We start from the raw sequence: 7,118 nt of genomic DNA, 5'->3' as shown, positions 1-7,118 counted from the left end.
ACACACAACGGAGTATAGACATGTTTTAAGAAATGACAGCTTAAGCAAAGACATCACGACCTGAAACCCCACCATCCCCTCACCCCCAAGATTGTGGAATAAGGGTAGTGAGGACTATCTGTCACACAGGTTTCCTAACGTTGTCTTTAGTTCTGGGGTTCAGGGACAACCTGCAGGGGCCTGAAACCTCCTTTCCTATATACAATCTTATCCCAACTGAGGGTGTCTGTGTATTGAATTTTCTTCAGAGATGCTTTATATTTCCATCAGCTTTTTTTTTCTTTTGTGAGACAGGGTTTTTCTGTGTAGCTTTGGCTGTCCTGGAACTCGACTGTCCAGACTAACTTTGAAATTACAGAGGTCCACCTGCCTCTGCCTCCCGAGTGCTGGGGCTAAAGGTGTGTGCCACCACCTGGTCATCTATCAGATTCTTTTTTTTTTTTTTTGCATTTTTCAAGACAGGGTTTCTCCATAGCTTTTTGGTTCCTGTCCTGGAGCTAGCTCTTGTAGACCAGGCTGGCCTAGAACTCACAGAGATCCGCCTGCCTCTGCCTCCCGAGTGCTGGGATTAAAGGCGTGCGCCACCACCGCCCGGCCATCTATCAGATTCTTAAGTCAGGGTCTGGGTAGTGACAAGCTTGAAGATGCTGGCTGGACCCTGGCATGGAAGAACCTTGTAGGCTTTGATCTGAAATCATGGCTTACTCCGCAGCTGTAGGCAGCCTATGCAGACGGAAAGCAATGAGGAGGGGACTTGGGAAGATGGCTCACTGTGAGCTCCGTATTCTACAAATTGCTGCGTGGCTGGCCTTTCTCATCCATGGGCCCTGCGCGGAACTGAGCTGGAGGTCAGAAAGGTCTATATAAGGACATGAAGCTAGCCTGGGGTACAGAGTGAAAGGTCAAGAAAGTTTTCAAAAATAGAGTCTGAACTGATGCACACATATGCGACCACCCCTGGATTGACCTGGATGCAGCTCAGGGCCTTGCTCTTCCACATCCCTCACCTCTTAGACTTTTTTCTTTGTTACTATTCTGTAGTTGGCCTTTCTTTTCTGCCTCTAGCCCCAAATCATGACCTGGAGACTTATTATTAATTATGAAAGTTTGGCTTTTAGTTTAGGCATGTCTCAACTAGCTCTTACAATTTGAATTAACCCATGTATAGTAATCTACTACGGTCTACCATATGGCATTACTTCACTTCCATCTTTCCCCTCCTGTTTCCCCTCCATGTTTCCTGGTGTCTCCCGTGCGCCTAGATTCCTCCTGCTCTTTCTTCCTCTCCCCAGCCATCCTGCCTATCTCCTTTGCCTAGCTTTTGGCCATTCAGCTCTTTATTAAACCAATCATAGTGACACATCTTCAAGTAATATAAACAAATATTGCACAACACAACAGAGAAGCCCTGTGCACAGCATTGGCACTATGTGAGGTGTTCTAGTCAACCGGGAGATGTTGAAAGTGTAGCAGGGTGACAGGAGGTTAAGGTAGCATGCAGGCAACTACTAATCTGTATTTTGTTGTTTTTACTACAACAAAGTTGGAGCTTACTAAAAACACGAAACAAAACAGGTTTGTGGGTCAGTGAGATGGCCAAGCCCGCAAGCGCCTTTGCTATGCAAGCTTGGTGACCTGAATTCAATCCCCAGAACCTATATAAACGTAAAAGAACAGACTTCATGGTTCTGTTGTGAGTCAGAGTTGTTCCCTCACCTCCAGATGCTTACTCACAACAATAATAAATACAATTTAAAAGAGAAATAAACCAGTCTATGTTTTTTTTTGTTTTGTTTATTTTAGATAGGGTTTTATGAGACCCGGGCTGTCTTGAACTTGTTTTGTAGCTGATATTGATCTTGAACTTCTGAATCTCTAACCTCCACCTCTTGGAGGCTGAGTTTCTAGGCACGCACGCCCAGTGGATGTGGTTCTGGGAACTGAATCTGGAGCTTTGTGAATGCTACGTGAGTACCGTACCAGCTGATCTACATCCCACATCCTCAGCCCAAGAAATTGTTTTAATACAGGTTTAAGCACAGGCATTAGGGGAGAGATGGGTGCTTAGGAAAAGGTTGGTACACATCCAAGACTCTGTGTGCTTCTCAAGACAGTGCTGTTACCCATTTTCTCTTCAAGCAAGGAAGCCAGGGAGATGACTCAGAGAGCAAAGGCAATTGCCACCAAGCCTGATGATCCAAGTTCAGTCTGTGTACCAGAGTTGTCCTCTGACCTGTACACACACACACACACACACACACACACACACACACACACACAACGTAGGCTTGTCTTGGACTTGTGGGCACAAATGAGATGACAGGTAGGTGTACGCCACCAGACTTTGCTATAACTACACAATTTTCTGTAAGGGACTAGTTTATTTTCTGAGTTTAGGATCTATAGAATGTCCTGGAGCCAATACCCTGAAGATACAGAGGGGTGGATGACTCTCCTAGTCTCAGCAGTGTGCCTAGAGTGTGGCCCCATGCTGAACATGGCTTTGCCCCCCAGTGAATATCTGTTGTATGGATGAGACGAGGAAAGTACAGACATTCAGATATGTGTCATAGCAATAGAGAAAGTGGCTCTTGGGGAGAAATGACTCAGAGGGTGAGAGCTCTTACTGAACAAGCATGGGGTCCTCGAGTTCAGTTCTCAGAACCTGTGTGAAAAGTTGAGTGTGGCTACACGTGTACCTGTAACACCAGCACTGTGTGTGGAGGTGGGGGTGGGGAGACAGAATTCCTGCTGGGGCTCGCTGGCTGCTTCAGGTCCATTAAATGATTTTCTTGGGGGCTGGAAGGATGGCTCAGTGCTTAAGACTGCTTTCTGCTCTTCCAGAGGACCTGAGTATGATTCCCATGCTAGACAGCTCACCACTATCTACAACTCTAACTCCCTTTATTCCCAAACCTCTCTCTGGCTTCCACATGTGCCTGCCATCCATCCATCCATCCATCCATCCATCCATCCATCCATCCATCCATCCATTAATCCATCCATCCATCCAAACACATAAATAAGAGAATGTAAAAATTCTTTTTTTTTTTTTTTGGATTTTTCGAGACAGGGTGTCTCTGTAGCTTTTGGTTCCTGTCCTGGAACTAGCTCTTGTAGACCAGGCTGGCCTCAAACTCACAGAGATCCTCCGCCTGCCTCTGCCTCCCGAGTGCTGGGATTAAAGGCGTGCGCCACCACCGCCCGGCTTGTAAAAATTCTTTTTAAAGGAGAGACTATCCCAAAGGAGTAAGGCAGAAAGTGGCAGACCATGACGCCTGCCATTCTCCTCTGACTCCTATAGCATGCACACAGGCCCAGCCAGGAACTCACATACACAACTGGGCATCCATCACATACGCGCCACACTCATATACATATACAAACATCTGAGGGGCTAGGTATGGAGCGCTGTGGTAAGAGTGTTTGCTTAGCACGTTTAAGGAAGAAAGAAAGGGAGGGAAAAAGAAAGGAGAGAAGTAAAGGGTGAAGAAGGAAGGAAGGGAGGAAGGAGGGGATTTCACACTAGTATGGCGGCATACCAATACCAGGAACCTGAGATAAAAGGATCACTATAAATTTGAGGCCAACCTAGAAACTACACAGTGAGTTCAAAGCCAGCCTATGTTACATAGGGAGATCTAGTGCTGTCTCAACGAACAAACCCCAAGAAAGAGCATCTCTCCATGGTGACACACACTTTTCTTAGATTGAAGATGGCATCCAGGAAACCCAGCTCTGGGCGGGTTACCCTAGATGTCAGCAGAAACCTGCTTGCTCCTGCTGTACTGCTGACGTAGGTGACTGCCAGGAAAGCAGATGTGAACCCGGGGAACCAGCCTGCACCTGGCCCAGTCCTGAGGAACAATAGTGCCACTGCCGGGATGAGCCGTACCTCCTACCCTCCTCTCCCCTTTCACCCGCAGGCTTATCCTATTGAGTCTGTCTCCATTGCAGGAGTCTCAAAATAGGGAGCTGCTGCTTCTGCCCTAGTCCCTTGCTGCTTGCTCTTCAGGCTGCAGTCGGAGGGATTCTTTTATTTTTTTTAAAGCTTTTTATGCAAAATAAAATAATAAAAAATATATCACAGAAACAGCTTAGATATATTGTAATACATACTTGTATTAAATATAATTATTTCTATATAAATATACATTATGTAAATATACATATAGCTCTCACTTGGTGTGTTTAGAGAGCTGTGCTTGTTTGTCTGGGGCAGGGTCTCATGTGGTTCAGACTGGGCACAGAACTCTGAAGCTGACCTTGAACAGATAGATTCTCCTTTCTCTCTAGAGCTGGGCTGACAAGCCTGGGCTGCTATTCCTTGCTTTTCAGGGGCATCCTACTTTCTCTCCCATATTTTTACACTGTGTGTGCGCGCACGCGTCATGGAGCACAAGTGGAGGTCAGAGGACAGTTTTGGGGAAGAGTCACTTCTCTCCTTCTACCGTGTAATTTTTGGGGGATTGAACTCAGATCATCACGCTTGGCAGCAAAGCCTTTTAACTGAGCTCCCGGTGTCTCCCTCACCCTGCTTTAAATTACAGTTTATTTCTTTATTTGTGTGCCTGTATGTGAGGTGTGTGCATGTATGTTATTTATATGTATTCATGAGTGTGTAAATGTGTCTTGGCACACATCTTGAGGTCAGAGGACAACTTTTGGGAGTATGTTCTCTCCTTCCACCATGTGAGTCTCGGGGATTGACCTCAGGTCTTCAGACGTGGCAGCCGCTGCTGCTCACCCGCTGAGCCATCTTGCCAGCCCCTGGTGGCCTTTCTAAGAAGCTCCCAGATGGTATAGGTGCCATTGCTCTTGCACCATATTGAGTAATAAAGACCTAGGAGCAAACCTCAGCTTCCTTCCTATGCCCTGCTAAACTAGCCCCGCCCATTTTTCCCATGCCGTCTCCACCTGCTCTTTCTCATCGTGCTGTGGTGACTCGGGCCCTCCTTCTCTCTCAAGTTCCTGCCCGTGGGCCCTTTCCTGGAGAACCATGTGCACAGCTTCATTTCCTTATGCAGGATTTTGTTCGGCTGTGTGTGGTGGCACACACCCGTAGTCCTATCACTCGGGAGGCAGAGGTTGGAGGATCAGGAGATAAAAGTCATATCCTAAGCTACATAGTGAGTTTGAGTCTTGGATATGTGACACCCTGCCTCAAAAGCAAAACAAAAATAACTAACATGGGCTGGAGAGTTGGCTCAGTGGTTAAGAGCACTGACTGCTCTTCCAGAGGACCCAGGTTGAATTCCCAGCACCCACATGGCAGATCACAACAGTTTGTAACTCCAGTTCCAGGAGACCTGACACCCAGGGCAAAACACCAATGCACATAAAATAGGAATGAATTATTTTTAAAAAAGGATAGTTAAAAAATAACTGACAAATCTCAGCTCTGTAATCAGAGAGTACTTTCTTGACCACACTTTTTCTTCCTTTATAGCACCCAACAATCACTGAATTTATTTGGGTAATATATTGTTGACCTGTGTGTGTGTGTGTGTGTGTGTGTGTGTGTGTGTGTATGTGTGAATGTACACATATGCCCTATGTGGTCAGGTGCCCAAGGATAGCATCCAACAGGCTGACATTTGTCTAGTCTCCAACCCTGTTGCTGCCACCATGGTAGAATGGGTAGGTGTTGTAATAGGAGCGGCGGGGCTGCGTCCCTGGCACCCGGCTGCCCACATGGCTAGCTTTATGCCCTGAAATAATTACACCGAAACTGTATTCTTTTAAACACTGCCTGGCCCATTAGTTCCAGCCTCTTATTGGTTAGCTCTTACATATTGACCTAACCCGTTTCTAATAATCTGTGTAACCCAGGAGGTGGCTTACCGGGGGAAGATCTTAACCTGCGGCTGTGTCCGGAGTGAGAATCATGGCGACTCCTCGACTCAGCTTTTTTCTCCCAGCATTCTGTTCTGTTTACTCCACCCACCTAAGGGTTGGCCTATCAATGGGCCTAGGCAGTTTCTTTATTAATTAACCAATGAAAGCAACAGATTAGAAAGAAATCACTCCCACATCAGGTAGGCATGAATGCCATAGGTTATAGGACAGCAGGGGTCTTTGCCAGGGTGTGGGGACAAAAGTGGTTCCGAGAGCTGGGAAATGTCTCAGTTGGTAAAAGTGCTTGCCATGCAAGCCTAAGGACCCAAGTTTGATGATCTAACACCCATAAAGAAGGTGGGAAAGCAGTGCATGCCTGTAACCCAAGGCTTGTTAGGAAGCTAGTCTAGCAGACTGGCTATCCCCAGATTCAGTGAGAGACTTTGCCTCGAAACAATAAGGTGGAGAGTGATTGAGAAGTCTATCATCCACCTGCACTGTGGCTTCTCAAGGCACGGTGGCTACACTAGCAGCGTCAAACCGCCCAGGAACTTCCCAGAAACGCAAATTCTCAAGGCCCAGGCTTGGATCTATGGATCAGGAAGCTACGGGCTCTGGGGCTAGCATTCGAGGATGAACAAGTCCTCCAGTTGATTGTGATGCTTGTACAAGCTTGAAAAACCACCACTGCGGTTTTCTTTCAGGGTAGTCATTTCTCTAAGGCAGGATCTGGAGTGGGGCTCAGGTAATGGTCAGGGCTAGGGGGATCGGTAAGTGCAGCACAGGGATCTTGTGCATGTCCCGCGAGGATTGCTATGCCACCATCATCCTTTGATAGAGGGTCTCACCATATAGCTTAGGCTGGTCTCAAGTGAGGAATCCTCTTGCCTCAGCCCCTAGAGTGCTGGGGTTATAAGTATGAGCTACCATACCTACCTGTATAAGTGATTCCTTTCGTTTTGGTCTGTTAGGCTAATTTTATTTTATGTTTATGAGTGTTTTGCCCACATGCATGTATGTGCACCATGTGACTAACTTGGTGCCTACAAAGGTTAAAAGGCTTCAGAACCCCTAGAACTGGAGTAACAGTTGGTGTGAGCCATCGTGTGGGTTCTGGGAACAGAACTCTGGGTCCTCTGCAGGAGCAAGTGCTCTTAAATGGTGAGCCATTTCTCCACCCCACTCCCGCTTGGGAGCAAGACCTGACTAGATAAGTAACCCAAGCTGGTCTTGAACTCACAGAGATTCTCCTGCCTCTGCCTCTGGAACGCTGGGATCAA

This window comes from Microtus pennsylvanicus, chromosome 1 (genome assembly GCF_037038515.1).
Source record: "Microtus pennsylvanicus isolate mMicPen1 chromosome 1, mMicPen1.hap1, whole genome shotgun sequence".
NCBI lineage: Eukaryota > Metazoa > Chordata > Mammalia > Rodentia > Cricetidae > Microtus > Microtus pennsylvanicus.
The sequence above is the reverse complement of the archived record's forward strand: the minus strand, read 5'-3'. Positions refer to the sequence as shown.